Source organism: Rhinatrema bivittatum, chromosome 2, assembly GCF_901001135.1.
Source record: "Rhinatrema bivittatum chromosome 2, aRhiBiv1.1, whole genome shotgun sequence".
Lineage (NCBI taxonomy): Eukaryota > Metazoa > Chordata > Amphibia > Gymnophiona > Rhinatrematidae > Rhinatrema > Rhinatrema bivittatum.
Window position 1 is genome coordinate 4,615,495 of NC_042616.1, and position 27,097 is coordinate 4,642,591.

General features: G+C 47.2%; 1 long non-coding RNA gene across 1 annotated transcript in view; it reads left to right on the forward strand.

Moving 5' to 3' along the window:
- LOC115086011 overlaps window positions 1-24,085 on the forward strand; it is a 31,956-nt gene extending 7,871 nt beyond the window's left edge. The window contains exon 3 of the long non-coding RNA XR_003855007.1: window positions 23,873-24,085. This is a non-coding gene — a long non-coding RNA (uncharacterized LOC115086011). The remainder of the gene's footprint in view (window positions 1-23,872) is intronic.
- The last annotated feature ends 3,012 nt before the right edge of the window (window positions 24,086-27,097 follow it).

Here is a 27,097-nt window from a genome sequence, read left to right on the forward strand (position 1 = left end):
CACACTTGATCTTATTTATTTTATTTAAGATTTTTATATACCTCATCCTACAAACAATGTTGATCGGGCCGATTTACTATATAACATTCACAATCTTAGACAATAAAACTGCCAGTTCTGTGGTCTTCTGTCTCCCACCTCCAGTAAGATCTCTTCTAGGTCAATTTTGAAAAGCCATTTACTCAAGAAATGCTGATTTACCCAAGGAAATATCAATGTATGCAGGTAAAATGTCTCTCTGAATATTGTCCTCCCTGTACATGCACATAATTTTACTCATAGGGAGGGTAATTTTCTGCAGGGTGTGTAAGTTAGCACTTGTAAAATTACAAAATTATTTTACAAAGAGTATGGCAGGAGCTGCACAATTTATAAAATAGCCTGTATCTCTCTCACCAAAAGTATGCACCTATGTCTGTTGCGCTGGGAGGTGGACCCTTGGCCTGGTGCAGGATTGGTAGGCTCCCCGGTCGGACCCAGGGAGCACCTTCCAGCAGAAGGCGGAGCACAGGAGGAGACAGAGGCTAGCTGGAGCTTCGCCAATAGCAACCCAGGGTTCCCTGAGGTTGAGCCCTTGGTTACCCGGGCCGCCTGGTCTTAGGTGGGCCTCGCAGGATCTCCTAGAGATCCTGCGAGGCCCACCTTATAAACTATGGACTACATGGTTTGATGATAAACACATTGAGTGTTAAACGTTATCTTTCTCTCCACCTGAAGTTAATTGTTAAACTTTTTAATTTGTTTATTTTTAACATTGTTAATTTCAATTACTTAATTCTCGAATGTATCCTCTGTTTTCCTCTCAGGTCACTGTTTTTTGTAACAGGTTGATGTAACTGTGAACCAGGGTGAAGGCTTATAGCTAAACCTCGGTATAGAAAAACTCTTTAAATAAATAAAATAAAAATAAATAGAGAGATGACAGAGTAGTCAGACAGGCGAAGGTTAGGTCTGGAGAGGTCAGCATGGTCAGACAGGCGGAGGTCAGGCTTGGAGAAGTCAGCATGGTCAGGCAGGCGAAGGTTAGGACTGGAGAGGTCAGCGTGGTCAGGCAGGCGGAGGTCAGGCTTGGAGAAAACGGCATAGTCGGATAGGTGAAGGTCAGGTCTGGAGAGGTCAGCGTGGTTAGGCAGGCGAAGGTTAGGACTGGAGAGGTCAGCGTGGTCAGGCAGGCGGAGGTCAGGCTTGGAGAAAACGGCATAGTCGGATAGGCGAAGGTCAGGTCTGGAGAGGTCAGCATGGTTAGGCAGGTGAAGGTCAGGTCTGGAGAGGTCAGCGTGGTCAGGCAGGCAAAGGTCAGTACCAGGTAGAGATCAAGCGAAGATAATGTGAAGGCACGGAAACTAGGAAGCCCAGGACAACAAGGAACAAGAAAACTTGTTGCAAAGGCAAAACTCAAGAGACTGCATTCCCCTTTTATAGGGCCAAGGAAGAACTCCCTCAGTGATGTCACTAGGAGGAGCCAGAGGACTGCCCCTTTAAATGAGCTGAGGAGGCGCGGCCTTGCGCCTAAGGAGTCAGGACCCTGGAGAGCAGCCATGGTGAGGCTGGAGACGCAAGCCCGAAGTCAGGGGTGGCTCCGGCCTGAAGAGGAGTTTCAGGCGGCCTCTTGGCACAGGAAGAGGAGTCTGGTTGGTGGCCCTTGCCGCAGGAAATCCCGGCATTGGTGGCCCAGCCGCGGGCCGAGGCAACGACGGTGGCGACGTCTGCCGCATGGCAACGGCGTCGGAGTGCCGAGTAGCTGGAAGGTGAGAGGCCACCTGTGGCCCTAGCCACGGGCGGAATTGCAACAGTACCCCCTCCTCAAGGCCCCCCATACAGGGCTTTAGTAGGCTTGGAAATGGGGTGTTTGAACCTTCGGGTGTATCGAGGGACAGTCCCGCTCTCCTTTGTTGTAGGAGGACTTGTAGACTTTGGATTTCTTCTTCTTTAACCATCATGGGTTGTTTGTGTTTCCTTTCTAAGGCCTCGTATTCGATCGTCCTGTGTGCCATTTGTTCCTTCAAATGTGGAGAGGCTTTCTTCGAAGGATTCTTGTGGAGAAAATCTGAATCAGTCTGAGTCTCCTGAGACTTCCTACTAGGACTCGGGAGGTTAGGCAGGGTGGTGGCCACAACCAAGGCATGAGGGGAGTTCGCTGGTTCAAGGCAGTTCTCAGCACATTGTGGACCCCACTGAATAAGGTCAGCTGAGGCCTAATCAAACTGTGGCTGATGTTTTTGCAGCCACGGCAGGCCTAGTATAACCGGGTTCACGGCTTTGGGAAGGACGTAGAAGGTAATGAGCTCGGTGTGATCAGTTCCTACCCGTAGGGTCAAGGATGTGTAACCTGAGTCACCAATTCTGGAAGGAATTTTCCATGGATAGAAGCTAGAGCCACTGGTGGGGTCAAAGGGCACGTGGAAATCTGGTATTGGTCCACAAGGTCTTGCTGGATAAAATTCCCCCCAGCACCGGAATCCACTAGAACCTGAATGGCGAAGTGGTAGAAGATTGCTCCAGGGAGGCTGATAGTAGAAGCGAAGGCGATGTGGTAGTTAGACCAAGGGCCACCGCACCCATGATTTCTTGGCACCGGGATGGTTCCCTCTTCTCAGGGTACTGAAGACAGTGGTGACCCTGGTTCTCGCAATACAGGCATAGGCCGAGCTGGCAACGACGGGATTTTTCCTCTTCTGATAGATGGACACGGCCAGTTGCATAGGTTCGTTGGAGCTCTCCAGGAACAGTGGCTGGTTCTCAACGGAGGGAAGTGGAGCCCTCGGGCGGGTTCTCAAAGTAGATCAACTCTCTCAGGCCCTCTCTAGGAGCTGTCGGTCCAATTTTACTGTTAAGTTAATTAAACCCTCCAGGGATGCAGGGATTTCCCGTGCAGCGAGTTCATCTTTTAGTCGAGGTGCCAGTCCCTCCAGAAAAATGGCATGTAGACTGCTCCCTTTCCAGTTCAGCTTCGTGGCCAATGTGCAGAACTCAATTGCATATTTGGACAAGGAGCAGGTCCCTTGTCTCATTTGTAACAAGTCGGAACCCATCATGGGAAGCCTGCCAGGTTCGTCAAAGACTTGTTTGAAAGCTGACATGAACTGTGGAAGACTGGAAAGCATAGGGTCGGAGCGTTCCCACAGTGGGGAAGCCCAGGCAAGGGCCTTATCATCCAAAAGGGACATGATAAACGTTGTTTTAACTAAGTCGTCCGGGAACAGCACAGATTGTAGAGTAAACTGCATCTGACATTGGTTAAAAAAAAAACCGGCATTGTTTGGAATCTCCCGAGTAATGAGGTGGTGCTAGTAAAGAGATAACTGCCCGGCCTGGGATGGGTGCCAGTGGTGCGGGGGCCACTGAAGAAGGTAATGGGACGTTTAGCCGGCTCAGGAAGTCTTGTCGGTTAGGAAGGTGGTTTACATCCGCTACCACCTGTTCCAGAGTAAACTGAGGCTTCTGAATGATCCCAGGGTAGGAATCCAGTCGGGCGTGCAGAAGCTCCACGGAGGAGGACAGGGCCTCAAGGCACTGCTGCTGTTCCAGTACCCTTGGACGCCAAACCAGGAATGGCCAGCAGAGCGCAGGACTCTGCCAAGTCCCATGGCCTTTGCAACCTGTTGCACCAGGAGGTGGACCCTTGGCATGGTGCAGGATGGGTAGGCTCCCCGGTCGGAGCCAGGGAGCGCCTGCCACCAGGAGTGGAGCACAGGAGGAGACAGAGGCTAGCTGGAGCTTCGGCCAATAGCAATCCGGGGTACCCTCAGTTTGAGCCCTGGGTTACCCGGGCCGCCTGGTCTTAGGTGGGCCTCGCAGGATCTCCTAGAGAGATGATGGCATAGTTGGATAGGCGAAGGTTAGGTCTGGAGAGGTCAGCATGGTCAGACAGGCAGAGGTCAAGCTTGGAGAAGTCAGCGTGGTCAGGCAGGCGAAGGTCAGGACTGGAGAGGGCAGTGTGGTCAGGCAGGCGGAGTCAGGCTTGGAGAAGATGGCGTAGTCAGATGGGTGAAGATCAGATCTGGAGAGGTCAGCGTGGTCAAGCAGGCGAAGGTCAGGTCTGGAGAGGTCAGCGTGGTCAGACAGGCGATAGTCGGTACCAGGTAGAGATCAAGCGAAGATAATGTGAAGGCACGGAAGCTAGGATGCCCAGGACAACAAGGAACAAGAGTAGCTGTTGCAAAGGCAAAGCTCAAGAGACTGCAGGACACTTTTATAGGGCCAAGGAAGAACTCGCTCGGGACATCACTAGGAGGAACCAGAGGACTGCCTCTTTAAATGAGCTGAGGAGGCGCGACCTTGCGCCTAAGGAGGCAGGACCCTGGAGAGCAACCATGGTGAGGCTGGAGACGCAAGCCTTACGTCGGGAGCGGCTCCGGCCTGAAGAGGAGTTTCAGGTGGCCTCTCAGCCGCAGGAAGTGGAGTTTGGTCGGCGGCCCTTGCCGCAGGAAATCCTAGCATCGGCAGCCCAGCCATGAGGGAGGAGAGAGAAGGAAGTGGCAGTGGTTCCCGACCGTGGGCCAAGGCAGTGACGGTGGCGGCATCTGCTGCATGGCAATGGCGACAGAGTGCCAAGTAGCAGGAAGGTGAAAGTATGCCTCTACTTCAGTAATGCACATTTTTTTTCTGACAATTTTATACAAGGAAGATTGTAGGAATAGAAAGGCAGATGAGATAGTGAGGAGCTGCAGAGTGAGAGCTCTTGTAGGTGAGTAAGAGGAGCTTGAACTAGAAGCTGGAATGGATAGGAAGCCAATGTAGTGACTTGAGAAGAGAGGGTTATCTGGGTGTAGCCACCGTGGTGAGAGAGGAGTCACGCAGCTGAATTTAGGATGAGTTACAGTGGAGAGAGACGGCTCACTGGGAGACCTGTGAGGGGCAGGTTGCAATGGTCTAAGTGGGAGGTGACGAGACCGCCAGCAGTTCACCTCCAACCTCCAACACATTAACCCTACACCTCCCACTCAAAAACTGCAGATAAAAGACAAGTGAGATTACAGCTCTCCAGATCAATTAGTGGGAGAGGGTGGTACTTTAAGGAGGTTAATACAGGACCTTTTCATTTTGCTTTTATGGTCCATGAGGGAGTCTTGGATCAGGGTCAAGGATGAGGGGTTCCACATGGACCACCGATAATATTTACAAACATGGGGGGGCTCCAAAGGGCTGCCCTGGTCTGCAACAACAGAATCTACCCCTTTTAAAGGTGAGAATATCTTTTTTGGGCAAATGGCCCTGAAAAGCTTATTTTTCAATCCCAGTTTTGCAAATTTACAAATTAATGAGTTGCTTTGAAAGAATTTGCATCTCAGCACTTTGTTATTATCAGATTGAAATAAACCTTTGTATAGGTGTTTTCGCATGATAAATAGCACAGACTGCAGACATTTTTGTCTTTTTTTGTGCATTTCTTGGCATTTTGTGTTGCAATCTGGGAAGCTGCAGTCCGGAAGTGAACCCTTGGGCCGATCTACCCCAAGGATAGGGTAGGTCGGGAGGAGGAGCCACAGGCCGAGGTATTCACCCGGGAACCAGGAACCCCACAGGAGGAGCCCGTAGAGTTCTGGAACCTTGGGACTTAGGAGGACAGTCTGAGTCTCTATAGGTGGAGAAGGCCTGGGCAGAGAGTATGATAAGATAGTCCAATAGGAACACTATAGTCTGTAGACTGGCTGGGTCGGACGTGTACTGGAGCAGGTTGTGAGCAGGAACAAAAGTCAGTAGCAAGCCGTGAACTGGAGCAAGCTGTGAGCAGGAACGGAGTCTGTAGCGTGCTGTGAACTGGAACAGGCTGTGAGCAGGAACGGAGTCTGTAGCATGCTGTGAACTGGAACAGACCGTGAGCAGGAACGGAGTCCTGTAGCGTGCTATGAACTGGAACTGACTGTGAGCAGGAACGGAGTCTGTGGCGTGCTGTGAACTGGAACAGGCTGTGAGCAGGAACGGAGTCTGTAGCATGCTGTGAACTGGAACAGACCGTGAGCAGGAACGGAGTCTGTGGCGTGCTGTGAACTGGAACAGGCTGTGAGCAGGAACGGAGTCTGTAGCGTGCTGTGAACTGGAACAGACTGTGAGCAGGAACGGATTCTGTAGCGTGCTGAGAACTGGAACAGACCGTGAGCAGGAACGGAGTCGGTAGCATGCTGTGAACTGGAACAGGCGGTGAGCAGGAACGTGGAACGGATCCAGGTCAAAGGCTGGCGGCAGGCAGAAGCGGGGTCAGGCACAGGCAGAAAGGTCGGAGGCTGGCGGCAAGCAGAAGCGGAGTCGGGGACAGGCTGAAGTCAAAGGCAGGCAGCAGGCAGAAGCGGAATCAGGAACAAGCAGAAGTCAGTCAGGAACGTGGAACAATCGTAGCGCAAACTCAGAACTACTAACCAGTAGTGAACCTCGTTGCAAGGCAATGAGACGGTATCCAAACGCCAGTTAAATCAGGTTTTGGGGCGTGGCGTCGTTAGTCCAGGCGGGGCCGACTTCCGGCGGCTGTGCGCCCATTAGCGCGCGTCCTCACACGCGCGCGTGGCGGCAGGAAGATGGGCCGGCAATGGCGGACGCCCCAAGAGACCGGCAGAGCCGCAGGAACGGTGTTTCCACCACTGGAGGTAAGCGCGGGGCAAAGCGGATAGAGGGGAAGCGGTGGAAACCGCAAACATTTTGGACATGAAGCCCTCTTTTACAAAATAATCGTTGCAGCCTCTCATAAGAACATAAGACCCATGCTATTCGGTTTCAGAGCAAAAGTCCCATCAAGCCCAGCATCCTGATTCCAACAGTGGCCAATCCAGGTCACAGGTACCCGGCAGGATTCCTAAATTACATAAGAACATAAGAAAATTGCCATGCTGGGTCAGACCAAAGGTCCATCAAGCCCAGCATCCTGATTCCAACTGTGGCCAATCCAGGTCACAGGTACCCGGCAGGATTCCTAAATTACATAAGAACATAAGAAATTGCCATGCTGGGTCAGATCAAGGGTCCATCAAGCCCAGCATCCTAGTCAACAGTGGCCAATCCAGGCCTACAAGAACCAGGCAAGTACCCAAACATTAAATAGATCCCATGCTACTAATGCAAGTAATAGCAGTGTATATATTCCCTAACTTAACTTGACTAATAGCAGTTTATGGACTTCTTCACCAGGAACTTATCCAGACCTTTTCTAAACCCAACTACACTATCTGACTTAACCACATACTCTGGCAATGATTCCAGACCTTAATTATGAGTTGAATGACAATAATTTTATCCAATCTGTTTTAAATGTGCTACTTGCTAACTTCATGGAGTGCCCCCTAGTCCTTCTATTTGAAAGAGTAAATAAACTGATTCACATTTACCCATTCAAGTCCTTTCAAGATTCTGCAGACCTCTATCATATCCCCCCTCCGTTGTCTCTTCTCCAAGCTGAACGGCCCTAAACCTCTTCAGCCTTTCCTCATAGGGCAGCTGTTCCATTCCCTTTTCATTTTGGTCTCCCTTCTCTGTATTTTTTCCATTGCAACTATATTTTTTCTTTGAGATGCGGTGACCAGAATTTCACGCCATATTCAAGGTGCGGTACAGACATCCACCGTTTTATTAACTATTCCCTTCCTAATAATCCCTAACATTCTGTTTGCTTTTTTGACTGCTGCAGCACACTGAGCCGACGATTTTAAAGTATTATCCACTATGATGCCTAGATCTTTTTCCTGGGTGGTAGCTCCTAATATAGAACCTAACATTATGTAACTATAGCAAGGTGTTAAGGAGATGGAGCCTTTGAGCCGAGACAAGGTTGTTGCCAGTGCCAAGGGGAGGCCCCTGTCAGTCCTCATCATTGGGAGGTGGTACAGAGAGAGAAGACCCCACAGGACCTTCACCTATACCAGCCCACGTTCCCTGCAGGTTGAGCTCTTGGGTACCGGGGCCAGCAGGACTTAGGCGCAGAAGACAGCAGGCTGAAGACACGTTGGATATACCAAGGGTCTAGGCAGGTGGCAGACAAGAAGAGTCAGGAAACTAGGCAGAAGATCTGGGCAGGCAGTGGACAAGCAGAATCAGTGAACCAGGCAGAAGCTCAGGGCAGGCAGCAGTCAAGCAGAATCCAGGAACAAGCAGGTCAGAGCCAGGAGAGCAATCCGAGGAAGCTGAGAAGCAGGGAAGGAACTGGGGTCTGGAGTCAGGAACTGGAGCTGGAGATGGAGGAAGTATGGGAATCAGGAATACAGGAGACAAATCAAGAACCAGGATGCAGACAACTTGCACTCATGATGAGCAGGATCCGTTGCTGAGGTGAGGAGGAAATGGCAAGGCAAGGTATATATACTTGCCTTGCCTGATGTCATCTTCCTGTGCCGTGGGAAACTTTCCCGCTGCTGGCCCTTTAAATTCGGACAAGCGGTATGTGCGCACACCTAGGGAGAGCCGTGAAGTGCACTGGTGTCGGTGGCATTGGGGAACGCTGTGAGAGTAGGCTGCTGTGAGGGGAGCTGGTCGCGACCTCTGATGACCAGGGTGCCTAACAATACCCCCTACTCTATGCCCCCCTCATAGAAAGTCTGGGCTCTTCAGGATGGGAGGTGTGGAATTGCTGGAGTACCGTCTTATCTAGTATATTGGAGGCAGGCTCCCAAGTGTTTTCGTCGGGACCGAAGCCCTCCCAAGTGATCAAGTACTCCCATTTTTTGTGATGGTGTCTCACATCCAAAATCTCCTTTACCTGGTATATTTGTTCTTCCTCTGCTACCACCTCCTGGGGCTCTGGGGTTCTTCGTTGAGGCCAGGGCAACACCAGTGGCTTAAGGAGTGATACATGGAACGAATTCTGTATCTTCAAAGACGATGGTAGTCTCAATGGTAGGTGACCGGTCCAATGCGCTCTGCGATTGAAAACGGTCCAATATACTGAGGAGCCAGTCTCATTAAAGGCACTCAGAGGCGAATGTGATGGGTGCTTAGAAATATTCGATCCCCGGGATTGAAGGAGGTGCAGGTCGCCGGTGTCTGTTGGCTGTCTTTTTGGCTTCCTCAGCCGCCTCACAGAAGTTCTTCTCTATGCAGGTCCAAAGGGCAAGCAGCTGCTGGGCAATGAGCTGCACCACAGGAGACGGCACCTAAAGAGGCATGGGAAGCAACAGTGCCGGTTGTCTCCCAATCACAATTAGGAATGGGGAAGAACCGGTTGCAGAGTGGGTGTGGGAGTTGTGAGATGGACAGTGAAATGCTAAGAGAAATTAGGGAAGCTAACCAAATTGGTAGTGCAGTAATAATGGGAGACTTCAATTACCCCAATATAGACTGGGTAAATGTATCATCGGGTCACGCTAGAGAGATAACGTTCCTGGATGGAATAAATGATGGCTTTATGGAGCAATTGGTTCAGGAACCGACGAGAGAGGGAGCAATTTTAGATCTAATTCTCAGTGGAGCACAGGACTTAGTGAGAGAGGTAACGGTGGTGGGGCCGCTTGGCAATAGTGATCATAATATGATCAAATTTGATTTAATGACTGGAAAAGGAACAGTGTGCAAATCCAAGGCTCTCGTGCTAAACTTTCAAAGGGAAACTTTGATAAAATGAGAAAAATTGTTAGAAAAAAAACTGAAAGGAGCAGCTACAAAAGTAAAAAATGTCCAAGAGGCGTGGTCATTGTTAAAAAATACCATTCTAGAAGCACAGTCTAGATGTATTCCACACATTAAGAAAGGTGGAAAGAAGGCAAAACGATTACCGGCATGGTTAAAAGGGGAGGTGAAGAAGCTATTTTAGCCAAAAGATCTTCATTCAAAAATTGGAAGAAGGATCCAACAGAAGAAATAGGATAAAGCATAAACATTGGCAAGTTAAATGTAAGACATTGATAAGACAGGCTAAGAGAGAATTTGAAAAGAAGTTGGCTGTAGAGGCAAAAACTCACAGTAAAAACTTTTTAAATATATCCGAAGCAGAAAGCCTGTGAGGGAGTCAGTTGGACCGTTAGATGATCGAGGGGTTAAAGGGGCACTTAGAGAAGATAAGGCCATCGCGGAAAGATTAAATGATTTCTTTGCTTCGGTGTTTACTGAAGAGGATGTTGGGGAGGTACCCGTAATGGAGAAGGTTTTCATGGGTAATGATTCAGATGGACTGAATCAAATCACGGTGAATCTAGAAGATGTGGTAGGCCTGATTGACAAACTGAAGAGTAGTAAATCACCTGGACTGGATGGTATACACCCCAGAGTTCTGAAGGAACTAAAAAATGAAATTTCAGACCTATTAGTAAAAATTTGTAACTTATCATTAAAAATCATCCATTGTACCTGAAGACTGGAGGATAGCAAATGTAACCACAATATTTAAAAAGGCTCCAGGGGTGATCCGGGAAACTACAGACCGGTTAGCCTGACTTCAGTGCCAGGAAAAATAGTGGAAAGTGTTCTAAACATCAAAATCACAGAACATATAGAAAGACATGGTTTAATGGAACAAAAGTCAGCATGGCTTTACCCAGGGCAAAGTCTTGCCTCTCAAATCTGCTTCACTTTTTTGAAGGAGTTAATAAACATGTGGATAAAGGTGAACCGTAGATATAGTATACTTGGATTTTCAGAAGGCGTTTGACAAGTTCCTCATGAGAGGCTTCTAGGAAAAATAAAAAGTCATGGGATAGGTGGCGATGTCCTTTCGTGGATTGGCAAACTGGCTAAAAGACAGGAAACAGAGAGTAGGATTAAATGGGCAATTTTCTCAGTGGAAGGGAGTGGACAGTGGAGTGCCTCAGGGATCTGTATTGGGACCCTTACTGTTCAATATATTTATAAATGATCTGGAAAGAAATACGACGAGTGAGATAATCAAATTTGCAGATGACACAAAATTGTTCAGAGTAGTTAAATCACAAGCAGATTGTGATAAATTGCAGGAAGACCTTGTGAGACTGGAAAATTGGGCATCCAAATGGCAGATGAAATTTAATGTGGATAAGTGCAAGGGTGATGCATATAGGGAAAAATAACCCATGCTATAATTACACAATGTTGGGTTCCATATTAGGTGCTACAACCCAAGAAAGAGATCTAGGTGTCATAGTGGATAACACATTGAAATCGTCGGTGCAGTGTGCTGCGGCAGTCAAAAAAGCAAACAGAATGTTGGGAATTATTAGAAAAGGAATGATGAATAAAACGGAAAATGTCATAATGCCTCTGTATCGCTCCATGGTGAGACCCGCACCTTGAATACTGTGTACAATTCTGGTCGCCGCATCTCAAAAAGATATAATTGCGATGGAGAAGGTACAGAGAAATGGCTACCAAAATGATAAGGGGAATGGAACAACTCCCCTATGAGGAAAGACTAAAGAGGTTAGGACTTTTTAGCTTGGAGAAGAGACGACTGAGGGAGGATATGATAGAGGTGTTGTTAAAATCATGAGAGGTCTAGAACGGGTAGATGTGAATCGGTTATTTACTCTTTCGGATAGTAGAAAGACTAGGGGGCACTCCATGAAGTTAGCATGGGGCACATTTAAAACTAATCGGAGAAAGTTCTTTTTTACTCAATGCACAATTAAACTCTGGAATTTGTTGCCAGAGAATGTGGTTCGTGCAGTTAGTATAGCTGTGTTTAAAAAAGGATTGGATAAGTTTCTTGGAGGAGAAGTCATTACCTGCTATTAAGTTCACTTAGAGAATAGCCATTGCCATTAGCAATGGTTACATGGAATAGACTTAGTTTTTGGGTACTTGCCAGGTTCTTATGGCCTGGATTGGCCACTGTTGGAAACAGGATGCTGGGCTTGATGGACCCTTGGTCTGACCCAGTATGGCATGTTCTTATGTTCTTATGTTCTAACTCCACCCAGGGGAGAAGAGAGGAACAAGTCATCTTGTCTGTTGTTCACTAAAGAATAGAGGAATAGCTTCAAGGAAGTCCATGAAGGCAGAAAATATGTTGGGTGAAGAGTTTGGCGAGCTCTGGAGCCAAGGGGAGTTTAGGAAGAGCAGTGAAGTGGACCATCTTCGAGAACCTATCGACGACCCACCTAGATGACATGATGGCCATCCAATGAGGCAAGTCTACCACGAAGTCTGTTGAGAGATGAGTCCATGGTGTCTTGGGGACTGGTAAGGACAGAAGCAGGCCCCAGGGATGTCCTGCCAATGGTTTCTGACTGGTGCAAGTTAGGCAGAAATCCACATAGGCCTTAACATCTCATGCCACATGTGGCCACCAATAATATCTCTGTAGCAAGTCCAATGTACGTGCTCTTCCCCGGGTGTCCTCCAGTGAGGGAATCATGGGCCCATTTTAAGATTGTTTGAGCTGGAGGGGTTCCACAATCTTTCCTGGTGGGTCAGTCTGAGTAGCAGCCAGGAGAACCTTTGCGAGGTCAGTAATATAGTTGGGCACTTCTGGAGAGTCCTCCATCTCAAAGGCCCTGGAAAGTGCGTTAGCCAGCACATTCTTGGTGGCCAGTCTGTGACGAAGGGTAAAGCTGAACCGGTTAAAGAATAGAGACCTGCGAGCCTGGCAAGGATTCACATGCTGAGCTTGGCTAAGATATTCAAGGTTTTTGTGATCTGTGAACATGGTGATAGAGTGTTGCACCTCCTCGAGCCACTGCCGCCACTCCTCGAACGCTATCTTGATGGCGAGGAGTTCATTGTCCTCAATACTGTAGTTCCTCTCAGCTGATGTGCCCCCTTCTCTGAGTGTTGGCTCAGCACTGCGCCCACCACATGTCGGAGGAATCCACCTCCACGATAAAGGGGCGAGAGGGATCATGGTTGCAAAGGCAAGTGTCTTGCAGGAAGGTGTGTTTCAGCTCATTGAAGGTCACAATAGCATTGGGTGGCCAGTGTTTGGAGTCAGCCCCCTTCCTGGTCAGCACTATGAGTGGGATCACTATCCGAGAGTACGCAGGATAAATGCCGAGAGAAGTTGGAGAAGCCTAAAAAAACGTGTAGTGCTCGGAGTCCAGAGGATTGTGGCCAGTTCTGGTATGCTGGTGACTTCTCAGGGTCCATGTGGAATCCTGTAGTGGAACGATGAACCCAAGAACAGGAGAGATTCCTGTATGAATAGGCATTTTTTTAAGCTTAGCAAAAAGTTTATGGTCCCGTAGTCGCTTAACTTCTCAGCGATGGATGAAAGATGCTTGGAGTAGATTAACATATCATCAAGGTAGACAATGACGCTGGAGTAAAGCATGTTAAGAAAGACCTCATTCGTTAGGTATTGGAAGATCACTGGGGCATTACAAAGGCCGAAAGACATCACTAAATACTCATAGTGGCCATCCCTGGTGTTAAAGGCGGTCTTCCAATCATCTACTGGCCTTATGCATTTGAGATTGTAGGCCCCTCAAAAATCCAACTTAGTGAAGAGTTTGGCCCCTTGTAAGCGGTCTAACAATTCCAGGATTAGGGGTAGTAGATACCGGTCTCTTCTGGTGATGGCCTTCAATCTGCAGTAATCTATGCAGAGCCACAGAGAGCCATCCTTCTTTGCAACAAAAAAGAAGCCAGCCCTGGCTAGTGAGGTGGAAGGTCAGATAAACCCTCTTTCCAGATTTTCCTGGATATATTCATACATGGCTTTAGTTTCAGGTAGCAACAAGGGGTAAACACGCCATCGAGGAGGCATGGTACCGGGAAGGAGATCAATCGCACAGTCAAATGGGCGATGCTCGGGCAGTGTCTCTGCTTTTCCTTGGAGAAGACATCTGCATACTCTGCATATTGCTGTGGCAGGGTTAGTGGAATGACTGCCACAGGAAGGCCTGGCCGTGATACCTCTCGGAGGCAAGTGTTGTGGCAAGTAGGGCCCCAGGATGCTATCTGCAAGGTCTTCCAATCGATGTGAGGCATGCTCCTGGAGTCATGGCAGGCCTAGTACTACTGAGTGTTTCACCTTCTCAAGAACAAAGAAGGTGAGTTCTTCTTCGTGAAGTATTCTGGTGCATAGCTTCACTGGACTGGTCACCCGGGTAATCTGTCCAGGCAAGGGATCCCCATGGATGGACGAGATTGTTAAGGGCACTTCTAGGCAAGGTGGGTAGGCACAATTGCCTAAGTCCATTAGAATAAAGTTTACCCCGGTGCCAGAGTCAATCAGGGCCAAGGTGGCAAAATCACCATGGGCATGGTGGATCGTCACGGGGGCAGTGCATTGGGGAGCAGGATTAGTGTAGCCCAGGGTCATCTCACCACTGACGTCTAGGATCTGGTGTTTTCTGGCCTCCTGGGACACTGGGCCAACATATGGCCCTTACTGGCACAATATAGACATAACCCCAACTTGTGCCATTGTTGCTTCTCTTCCAGGGTTAGCCGACTTTGACCAAGCTGCATAGGCTCCTCAACCTGAGGCGGCCTGGGATCGGCGGGAGAAGGAGGCACCATGGGCTGGGAGAAGGATGGAGCTAGTATCACCAGCCAACAGGAAGGTCTGAGTCTCGGAGGCGTTTCTGCAGGCGCCGGTCAATCCAGCCGGCGAGGTCAATAAGAGCCTTCAGATCCTCTGGTAGTTCTAGGGCAGCCAGCTCATCCTTGATTCTTGAGGACAACCCCTCCAGGAAAATATTTTAGAGGCTGTCTTCTCGCCATCCCAGTTCAGATGCTAGGGCGCGGAACTCCACTGCACATCCCGCCAAAAAGCGCAACCCCTGGCATAGGTGGAGGAGATCAGAAGCCACAGTAGTCGGTCGCCTGGGTTCATCGAAGACTTGCTTGAATGTTTGCATGAAGCAGGGGAAGTCCTGGAGCAGGGGATCTGCATGCACCCAGATAGGAGAGGCCCAGGACAGCGCCTTACCATCCAAAAGTGACAGGATAAAGGTAGTCTTAATACTGTCGTTGGCGAATTATGCCAGCTGTAGGGAGAAGTGCATAAAGCAGTGGTGTAGGAAACCACGACACTTGTCAGGAGTCCCAAGCATAGCAAGATGATGCCAGTAGGAGAAGAAACTGCTGTGGAGGTGATAGGTGTCTGGTTCAGGGCAGCATGGGTGCTGGAAGCTGGGGCGGCATCCAGACGGTTCACCAGACATTCCACTGCAAGCTGCCAGCATGCACAAGCATTACTGTTGCTGCTGCAACCTCTGGGTCAGTCCAGGGATGGACAGTAGACTGGACAGGTCTGCCGGGTCCATGGTCTCAGCAAACCTCTTAAGGAGGTGGACCCTTGAACCGAAACGAGGGTGTTGCCACCACCAGGGGAGCCCCTTGTCGGTCCTCGTCATCGGGAGGTGGTACAGAGAGAGAAGACCCCACAGGACCTTCACCTATACCAGCCCATGTTCCCCGCAGGTTGAGCCTTGGGTACCAGGACCGGCAGGACTTAGGTGCAGGTCTCTCAAGGTGATAATGAGAAGACAGCAGGCTGAAGACACGTTGGATATACCAAGGATCGAGGCAGGTGGCAGACAAGAAGAGTTGGGAAACCAGGCAGAAGATCAGGGCAGGCAATGGACAAGCAGAATTGGGGAACCAGGCAGATGGTCAGAGCAGGCAGTGGACAATCAGAATCAGTGAACCAGGCAGAAGCTCAGGACAGCAGCAGTCAAGCAGAATCCAGGAACAAGCAGGGTCAGAGCTAGGAGAGCAATCCAAGGAAGCTGAGAAGCAGAGAAGGAACTGGAGAGGGAACAGGCGAACCGGAGTCTGGAGTCTGGAAACTGGAGCTGGAGAAGGAGCGGGAATCAGGAATGCAGGAGACAATGCAGGAACCAGGACGCAGATAATTCACACTCACGATAAGCAGGACCCATTACTGAGGTGAGGAAGAAGTGGCAAGGCAGGGTTTATGTACCTGCCTTTCCTGATGTTATCTTCCCGGGCCACAGGGAACTTTCCTGCCGCTGGCCCTTTAAATATGGGAGAGCGGCAAGCTCGTGCATGCCTAGGGAGCGCCGTGGAGTGCATAGGCATCAGTGGCATCAGGGAACGCTGTGAGAGCAGGCCATGCCGACAGAGGGAAGCAGAGGAGGAGGAAGAAGGAATGGGCCTCCTGCCCGCCAAGGTGAAGGGCGCAGGTCGTGACCAGCTGTGACCGGGACACCTAACACATGGGTTATTTTTCCCTATATGCACCACCTTGCACTTGTCCACATTAAATTTCATCTGCTGTTTGGAAGCCCAATTTTCCAGTCTTGCAAGGTCCTCCTGAAATTTATCACAATCTACTTGCGATTTAACTGCTCTGAATAATTTTGTATCACCTGCAAATTTGATTTCCTCACTCGTCGTATCCCTTTCCAATCATTTATAAATATATTAAAAAGTACCAATCCTAGTACAGATCCCTGAGGCACTCCACTGTCCACTCCCTTCCACTGAGAAAATTGCCCATTTAATCCTACTCTCTGTTTCCTGTCTTTTAGCCAGTTTGTAATCCACGAAAGGACATCGCCACCTATCCCATGACTTTTTACTTTTCCTAGAAGCCTCTCATGAGGAACTTTGTCAAACGCCTTCTGAAAATCCAAATACACTACATCTACTGGTTCACCTTTATCCACATATTTATTCACCCCTTCAAAAAATGTAGAAGATTTGTAAGGCAAGTCTTCTCTTGGGTAAATTCATGCTGGCTGTGCCACTTTAAACCATGTCTAACTAAATGTTCTGTGACTTTATTTTTTATAACAGTTTCCACAATTTTTCCTGGTACTGAAATTAGGCTCACCAGTCTCTCTGTTGAGATCTTGTAGGGCAGGTCCTCCTCTGAACTGTAGCTACCTTGTCAATGTCCTTTTGTAGATGTGGTCTCCAGTGCTGAACAGAGAGCTCAGGTGATGGTGGGATTCTCTCACCATATACCTGTAGGGAAGTAATATTACTTCCACCTTCCTACTAATGATACCTCGCCTTTTGAACCCAAATATACTTTTAGCCTTCTCAACTATTTATTTTGTCACACTGAATGGAAACCAAGAAGTCACTCACATGACATCCATTTTGTAAGTCAGTTAGAAGTGGGCAGCAAAATTTGCTTCTACTGCGGTCTCTAGAATTGTACTGAGAGCATCATCTCTTTTCACGTAAGTCACCTTAGTTAGCATTTGAAGCAGTACCCTAGAGGAGAAAGATCCTGTAACAGCGTGGCCATTCCCCAAAGCCCCATTATCAGAGATGAACCCCATCTTCATTCAGGACTTTTGTTTGGTGACTGTTAGTTGTTCATCTCCAAAACATTATTTGGCTATCGACTTTTTGCAGCACAAATACAGGATATTCCTCCTTGCTGTCCTGCAGTGTTAATTCCCTTTCTTTACCCAAGATAATGAGGCCCAGAGAAAAACAGAGGAATGTAGAAGGAGAAATTTAGACATAAAACAGTTTTTTTCTATTTTTCCCAAGACTAAAAGTATAAAATATCAACTTTTTCCACTTCATGCCTGTGGAGAAACAATGAACAAAAACATTTTTTCCATGTCTTCACATTCCTACTTACCTCTGTTGTTAAAGTGCCACTTCTGCAGTTTCTTATTGTCTTCATTTTCCCACCTTTGTGGAGCAGTGCTACTTTTTCTCCTGCTACATTCCTCCCCTGTACAGAATTGTGCTGGATATGCACAACGCTGTACAGGAGGAGTGGGGAATGTATCAGGTATGATTAGTCTCTGCCCCAAAGAATGTACAGTCTAAGAGTCCTAGTTACTAAAGTGTGACAACGCTGTACAGGAGGAGTGGGGAATCTATTCAGATATGATTAGTCTCTGCCCCAAAGAATGTACAGTCTAAGAGTCCTATTTACTAAAGTGTGACAACGCTGTACAGCAGGAGTGGGGAATGTATTCAGGTATGATTAGTCTCTGCCCCAAAGAATGTACAGTCTAAGAGTCCTAGTTACTAAAGTGTGACAACGCTGTACAGGAGGAGTGGGGAATGTATCAGGTATGATTAGTCTCTGCCCCAAAGAATGTACAGTCTAAGAGTCCTATTTACTAAAGTGTGACAACGCTGTACAGGAGGAGTGGGGAATGTATTCAGGTATGATTAGTCTCTGCCCCAAAGAATGTACAGTCTAAGAGTCCTATTTACTAAAGTGTGACAACGCTGTACAGGAGGAGTGGGGAATGTATTCAGGGATGATTAGTCTCTGCCCCAAAGAATGTACAGTCTAAGAGTCCTATTTACTAAAGTGTGACAACGCTGTACAGGAGGAGTGGGGATGTATTCAGGTATGATTAGTCTCTGCCCCAAAGAATGTTCAGTCTAAGAGTCCTATTTACTAAAGTGTGACAACGCTGTACAGGAGGAGTGGGGAATGTATTCAGATATGATTAGTCTCTGCCCCAAAGAATGTACAGACTAAGAGTCCTATTTACTAAAGTGTGACAACGCTGTACAGGAGGAGTGGGGAATGTATCAGGTATGATTAGTCTCTGCCCCAAAGAATGTACAGTCTAAGAGTCCTATTTACTAAAGTGTGACAACGCTGTACAGGAGGAGTGGGGAATGTATTCAGGTATGATTAGTCTCTGCCCCAAAGAATGTACAGTCTAAGAGTCCTATTTACTAAAGTGTGACAACGCTGTACAGGAGGAGTGGGGAATGTATTCAGGTATGATTAGACTCTGCCCCAAAGAATGTACAGTCTAAGAGTCCTATTTACTAAAGTGTGACAACGCTGTACAGGAGGAGTGGGGAATGTATTCAGGTATGATTAGTCTCTGCCCCAAAGAATGTACAGTCTAAGAGTCCTATTTACTAAAGTGTGACAACGTTGTACAAGAGGAGTGGGGAATGTATTCAGGTATGATTAGTCTCTGCCCCAAAGAATGTACAGTCTAAGAGTCCTATTTACTAAAGTGTGACAACGCTGTACAGGAGGAGTGGGGAATGTATTCAGGTATGATTAGTCTCTGCCCCAAAGAATGTACAGTCTAAGAGTCCTATTTACTAAAGTGTGACAACGCTGTACAGGAGGAGTGAAGAATGTATCAGGTATGATTAGTCTCTACCCCAAAGAATGTACAGTCTAAGAGTGCTAGTTACTAAAGTGTGACAACGCTGTACAGGAGGAGTGGGGAATGTATTCAGATATGATTAGTCTCTAGGGATGTGAATCGTTTTTGAACGATTAAAATTATCGTCAGATAATTTTAAAATCATCCTAAATCGTTAGAGTGCACGATACAATACAAATGCCCCTGATTTATTGTCAGGGGCATTTGTATTGTATCGTTAAATAGGGCACGGGAATTATTTGGGGGAGGGCGGGAAAACCGGCACACCAAAACAACCCCTAAACCCACCCCGAGCCTTTAAAACCAATTCCTTACTCTCCCCCACCCTCCCGAAGCCCCCCCCCCCCAAAATGTTAAATTACCTGGTGGTCCAGTGGGGGGGGGGGTCCCGGTGCAATCTCCCGCTCTCGGGCCATCGGTGCCATTTTGGCTGCCACTAATTAAAATGGTGCCGATGGCCCAATTAAAAAAAAAAAACCACCCGACCCTTTAAATCGTCCCCCCTTAGCCTCCCCCACCCTCCCGACTCTTTTTTTTAGGGAGGCCCGCGCCGCTAAAAAAAACCAACCCACCCGACCCTTTAAATCGACCCCACCCTCCCGACCCCCCCAAAACCTTTTAAAATTACCTGGTGGTCCAGGGGGGCCTCGGGGGGCCTCGGGGAGAGATCCAGGGGGGCCTCGGGGAGAGATTTCCCGTTCCCAGGCATTAGCTGTTCTAAAAAAAAATCAAGCCCCTATTATAGAGTATAGTATAATAGGGGCTGATGAGTAAAGATGGCCGGCGCCATCTTTAAAGATGGCGCCGGCCATCCAGTGCTCCTACCATGTGACAGGGGCCGGCCAATGGCACGGATACCCTGTCACATGGTAAGGGCAAAGGGGCATCGGTGCCATTTTTTTTTAGAACAGCTGATGCCTGGGAACAGGAAATCTCTCCCAGAGGCCCCCCTGGATCTCTCCTCTCCCCGAGGCCCCCCTGGATCTCTCCCCGAGGCCCCCCGAGGCCCCCCTGGACCACCAGGTAATTTTAAAAGGTTTTGGGGGGGTCGGGAGGGTGGGGTCAATTTAAAGGGTTGGGTGGTTTGTTTTTTTTAGCGGCGCGGGCCTCCCTAAAAAAAAAATTAGCGATGTGAATTGGAATCGGAAATGATTCCAATTCACATATCTTAATGATCAGATTTCCCCCCCCCCCCCCCCCAGCCGAATCTGATCGTTAAGACGATCTGGCACACGATTCACATCTCTATTAGTCTCTGCCCCTAAGAATGTACAGTCTAAGAGTCCTATTTACTAAAGTGTGATAACATGTCAAGGTGTATTAAATTCCAAATTTGGTCTTAAAATGCATGTTGATTTATGTATCAGGGTCACATCTTGTATTTTATATATTACCAGTGTTCAAAACTGGAATGATGATTATGGATAAAGCAAAGCGATGACATTTTTTTAAGGTAATGGCTCAAACCCTCAGCAGATACCTAGCAAAGTGGGAAGACATCCCCCTGTCTGCCTGCCAAAACCTCCCTGCATACATGCACCCCTCTGCTCCACAGAACGGCTTTATTTAATAGGCTCTTCTGTCAGTACCTGAGGTAATGTGAGAAAAGAGAATCAGTGGGAGAAGCAGGATTTGAACCCCGGCTTCCCAGGTGAGAGCTCTAACCACTAAACCACAACTATGCCTCTCAAATTGCCTGGAGCCCCTTCTGCTTCAAGTTGAAAAGCTCTGTGATAGGTAAAGTCAGCAAGTCCTTTAGCTCTTTCAGTATTTATTTATTGTAAGATCCATAAAGGCCCTTGAGGTGGTTAATATCATAAAACCACAGCACTAAAGAATATAATAAACCATCTCCAGTCACATAGTACAGATAATAAAATTTATCTTAACAGAATATAAGCACTGAGGGGCGGATTTTAAGAGCCCTGCTCGCCTAAATCCGCCCAAAACCGGGCGGATTTAGGCGAGCAGGGCCCTGCGCGCCGGTGAGCCTATTTTACATAGGCTCACCGGCGCGCGCAGACCCCGGGACTCGCGTAAGTCTCGGAGTTTTCGGAGGGGGGCGTGTCCGGGGCATGTCAGGGGGCGGGCCCGAACCGCGCAGCGTTTTCGGGGCGTGTCGGGAGCGTTCCGGGGGCGGGCTCGGGGGCGTGGCTACGGCCCGGGGCGGCCCGGGGGAGTGGCCGCGCCCTCCGGACCCGCCCTCCAGATCGTGTCCCGGCGCGCTAGCGGCCCGCTGGCGCACGGGGATTTACGTCTCCCTCCGGGAGGCGTAAATCCCCCAACAAAGGTAAGGGGGGGGTTTAGACAGGGCCGGGCGGGTGGGTTAGGTAGGGGAAGGGAGGGGAAGGTGAGGGGAGGGCAAAGGAAAGTTCCCTCCGAGGCCACTCCGATTTCGGAGCGGCCTCGGAGGGAACGGGGGTAGGCTGCGCGGCTCGGCGCGCGCCAGCTATACGGAATCAATAGCCTTGTGCGCGCCGATCCCGGATTTTAGCGGATACGCGCGGCTACGCGCGTATCTACTAAAATCCAGCTTACTTTTGTTGGCGCCTGGAGCGCCAACAAAAGTACGCCTATTCGCGGAGTTTGAAAATCTACCCCTGTGATTGCAGGATTCATGCTCAGTGCCATTTCCTTCTCTTAGTAACAGATGGAAGTATTATATATGCTGAAGTATTTGTTTGCTTGTTTTATTTGTTTTACTTGTTTTTACAACTGCTTTTGCTGTTAATTTTTGGTGGGGTTTTTTTTATTAAAAACTGCTATGAACTATGACATAAAAATGTGAATAAAGATAAATACTATCTAAATATTTATTTTTGTTGCATAGAACACAATTCTTAGCTGCAGATAGGAGGGTCCATCATAATGTCTGGGTCCCACAGCCTTGTCTGTATTTTAATTTTGAAAACAAAATTTTTCAAACAAAAAAAAATTTAGAAGGAAGATGAAAAGTAGAAAGGACAGAGGAGTAATCAGGTGTGAAGTCAGTGTTTAACAGTGGAAATCGCTCTGGTGGAGAAGGGGGAGATACATATTTGGAAGCTGAGTGATTCCAGCAGCTAATCCGGGGGGTTTTTTCTGGCCTCGACAGTGAGCAACGAGAACAGTTGTTAATTATTACCTGCTACGTCATCTTTGAAGGACTGACTGAGTGCCCATAAAGCCCACCCATCTGCGGCACGTAGCCGACCCCGGCGCGGTGCCTAAGCCGTGCACGCCGAAGGGGCATGCGGCTTTGAATTGCTTTAAACTCTAGTTTAATTGACGTGAATTATTGGGGACTTGGATTTTTCTCTCCCGTACATCTCCACCAGCTCAGGTTGCACCAGAGCGATAGATCCGAGACTTTTTGACGCTATCGACGAATTGTGAGTAGGGCTGGGTGGCACAGAATTTTCTTCTTTCTCTTTAAATGCCTCATTCTGTTATAAAAATAAAATTTAAAAAAAAAGAAAAATAACAATGGAAATGAACCCTAACCTGATATTACACATTGGTGCCACAGGGGTAGAGTCCTCGAGAGATGCAGGGAATAAAAGTAGATAAGATAGGAGGTGGAGAATAAAGTCAGAGCTAAATCATGACAAACAATCAATCATCACAATGGTACACCACTTCTACAGGAGTACCCCAAGGATCAGCTTTATCAGCTCTTCTATTCAATCTATACTTGATACCTCTGTGTAAACTTCTTGACGGCCTAAACTTAAATTTTAAAATTTACGCTGATGACATTCAGTTTATCTTACCTTTCACTGACTCCTGGTCTAAAACCTTCTCATTATTGCACTTATATCTGTCTACAATAAAAATCTGGCTCTCTCATAACCGGCTAAAGTTAAACACAAACAAAACAGAGTTAATCTATCTATCCACTGTTCCAGACTCAATTCACAAACCTCCAACAACATTTATCTTTGAAAACCAAACCATTCCCATAAAAAACACATGCAAAAAATCTAGGGGTTATCCTAGACTCCAAACTATCGTTGACAAACAATATATCTGAAATAGTAAAAAAATCCTTCTACAAAATTTACATGCTCAAGCAATTAAAACCATTACTTTTACCAAATGATTTCCGCCTGATTACACAAACCCTTATCTTGTCTTCACTGGATTATTGCAATGCGCTTTACCTTGGTTTACCCCAGTCAACTATTCATTCTCTCCAATTAATTCAAAATGCAACTGCTCGTATGTTATATAATATCCGTCGAAACGAACATATCTCTCCAATTTTACAACAATTACATTGGCTTCCAGTATCATACCGCATAACATACAAAATCCTATCTACCATACACAATTTGATTTACAACAATGACTCAATCTGGCTATGTTCATTACTGCGAATTTACAAACCCTCCAGACAACTACGCTCTTTCGACAAATGTTTATTGGAAATTCCTAATGTAAAATCTGTAAGTCTATCTCTAATCCGTAAACGCGCTTTTTCAGTTGCAGGTCCAACAATATGGAACGCTTTGCCTGACTATATCCGACTGACCTCTAACCGTAGAGAATTTAAAAAATCACTGAAAACTTACCTATTTACCCAAGCTTTTCAGCTACAATAGTTTGTATAAATTCATGATCCCCAACTAACCTTTTAACAATTGTCTGTATTTTAATTTGTGTATGTTTTTATCTATGTGTAAACCGCCTAGACGGATATATATCTATCCATTGAGCGGTATATAAAAACTTTTAAATAAATAAATAAATAATAAATAAACTCGCAGCATGATTCAGCAGAGAAAGCATTCCCTGAGGGACAATGAATTAGTCTGAAAAAGGAGGAACAGAAAGAAAAAATGAATTAAAAATGATGAAGGAGCAGGAAAGAATAGCTATGCTCAAGATGCCAGATGCAAGTTTTAAGTGAATGATGCTTAAATGGAAGAGAGAAACTTCTCACGCTCTGTTTGCATTTCATCCACTTCCAGGCAGCGGAGTGAGGAGTCATCCAAGAAGGAGGAGGCCAGTGAAGACGAAGGGAAAGTCTCAGAAGAGAAGAAGGAGCTCTTCAACATCTTGCAAAGAAAGGGGAGAAATCTCTGAGCAGAGCAGCTCTTTTGTATGGCAGGAATCACCTATCCCCTGTCAGACTGTGCCGCATGATGGAATCTGTACGCAATAAACTTGAGAGCAAATAGAAACAAGCAGAGAGGTGTGGACCCAGCTGCCACAATCAAGCCTAGGAAATAAAAAACACAAGTATACTTGTTTTGATTTGTATTTTATTTATATGCCACCTTCCAGCCTCTTCAAAGCAGATTACCTACAGGTAGCGAGGATATTTCCCTGTCACCGCAGGGCTCACAGTCTTATCAATGCTATTGATCAGTTCTTACCCGGCTGCACTTTATAGGGATAAAACGGAGGTTTTCTGGGGGCATCCGGCTAACTCAGTCACTTCTCACTGCTTTGCTGCTATGCTGCTTCGTGGCTGCATAAGCCCTGCTTAACAATATATCTTCAGATCTGCTGAAGTAGCACTGGCAAATTAAAAGAAAGAAAAGTACAGGGTCTTTTGACTCAGTCTCCTCACTTTCCCCCAGCACATTTCATTATGCAGCCCCCACCCCTCATCCCCTCCTAAATATAATAAAATTTATTTATTTATTTTAAAGGTTTTTGTATACCGATTGCCGTTTGCACATCATATTGGTTTACAAAGAAACAGTACAAATAGAATAGAACATTACAGATACAAGCATCATATCAGTTAACATAGCAATTATTTATTTATTATTTTTATATACTGACATTTGATCTCAATTGAGATATCACACCGGTTTACATTCAGGTACAGTAGGTATTTCTCTATCTAAGTTTTTGTACCTGAGGCAATGGAGGGTAAAGTGACTTGCCCAAGGTCACAGTCCACTGTTCTAACCACTAGGCTATTCCTCCTCCCTATAATATGAGACATAAAAGTTAAGAACATAAGAACATAAGAAATTGCCATACTGGGTCAGACCAAGGGTCCATCAAGCCCAGCATCCTGATTCCAACAGTGGCCAATCCAGGTCACAGGTATCCGGCAGGATTCCTAAATTACATAAGAACATAAGAAATTGCCATGCTCGGTCAGACCAAGGGTCCATCAAGCCCAGCATCCTGATTCCAACAGTGGCCAATCCAGGTCACAGGTACCCGGCAGGATTCCTAAATTACATAAGGACATAAGAAATTGCCACGCTAGGTCAGACCAAGGGTCCATCAAGCCCAGCATCCTGATTCCAATAGTGGCCAATCCAGGTCACAGGTATCCAGCACGATTCCTAAATTACATAAAAACATAAGAAATTGCCATGCTGGGTCAGATCAAAGGTCCATCAAGCCCAGCATCCTGATTCCAACAGTGGTCAATCCATGTCACAGGTACCTGGCAGGATTCCTAAATTACATAAAAACATAAGAAATTGCCATGCTGGGTCAGATCAAAGGTCCATGAAGCCCAGCATCCTGATTCCAACAGTGGCCAATCCAGGTCACAGGTACCCAGTAGGATTTCTAAATTACATAAGAACATAAGAAAATGCCATGCTGGGTCAGATCAAAGGTCCATCAATCCCAGCATCCTGATTCCAACAGTGGCCAATCCAGGTCACAGGTACCCGGCAGGAATCCTAAATTACATAAGAACATAAGAAATTGCCATGCTGGGTCAGATCAAAGGTCCATCAAGCCCAGCATCCTGATTCCAACAGTGGCCAATCCAGGTCACAGGTATCCGGCAGGATTCCTAAATTACATAAGAACATAAGAAAGTGCCATGCTGGGTCAGACCAAGGGTCCATCAAGCCCAGCATCCTGATTCCAACAGTGGCCAATCCAGGTCACAGGTACCCGGCAGGATTCCTAAATTACATAAGAACATAAGAAATTGCCATGCTGGGTCAGATCAAAGGTCCATCAAGCCCAGCATCCTGATTCCAACAGTGGCCAATCCAGGTCACAGGTACCCGGCAGGATTCCTAAATTACATAAGGACATAAGAAATTGCCACGCTAGGTCAGACCAAGGGTCCATCAAGCCCAGCATCCTGATTCCAATAGTGGCCAATCCAGGTCACAGGTATCCAGCACGATTCCTAAATTACATAAAAACATAAGAAATTGCCATGCTGGGTCAGATCAAAGGTCCATCAAGCCCAGCATCCTGATTCCAACAGTGGTCAATCCATGTCACAGGTACCTGGCAGGATTCCTAAATTACATAAAAACATAAGAAATTGCCATGCTGGGTCAGATCAAAGGTCCATGAAGCCCAGCATCCTGATTCCAACAGTGGCCAATCCAGGTCACAGGTACCCAGTAGGATTTCTAAATTACATAAGAACATAAGAAAATGCCATGCTGAGTCAGATCAAAGGTCCATCAATCCCAGCATCCTGATTCCAACAGTGGCCAATCCAGGTCACAGGTACCCGGCAGGAATCCTAAATTACATAAGAACATAAGAAATTGCCATGCTGGGTCAGATCAAAGGTCCATCAAGCCCAGCATCCTGATTCCAACAGTGGCCAATCCAGGTCACAGGTATCCGGCAGGATTCCTAAATTACATAAGAACATAAGAAAGTGCCATGCTGGGTCAGACCAAGGGTCCATCAAGCCCAGCATCCTGATTCCAACAGTGGCCAATCCAGGTCACAGGTACCCGGCAGGATTCCTAAATTACATAAGAACATAAGAAATTGCCATGCTGGGTCAGATCAAAGGTCCATCAAGCCCAGCATCCTGATTCCAACAGTGGCCAATCCAGGTCACAGGTATCCGGCAGGATTCCTAAATTACATAAGAACATAAGAAATGCTGGGTCAGACCAAGGGTCCATCAAGCCCAGCATCCTGATTCCAACAGTGGCCAATCCAGGTCACAGGTACCCGGCAGGATTCCTAAATTACATAAGAACATAAGAAATTGCCATACTGGGTCAGATCAAGGGTCCATCAAGCCCAGCATCCTGATTCCAACAGTGGCCGATCCAGGTCACAGGTACCCGGCAGGATTCCTAAATTACATAAGAACATAAGAAATTGCCATGCTGGGTCAGATCAAAGGTCCATCAAGCCCAGCATCCTGATTCCAACAGTGGCCAATCCAGGTCACAGGTATCCGGCAGGATTCCTAAATTACATAAGAACATAAGAAATTGCCATGC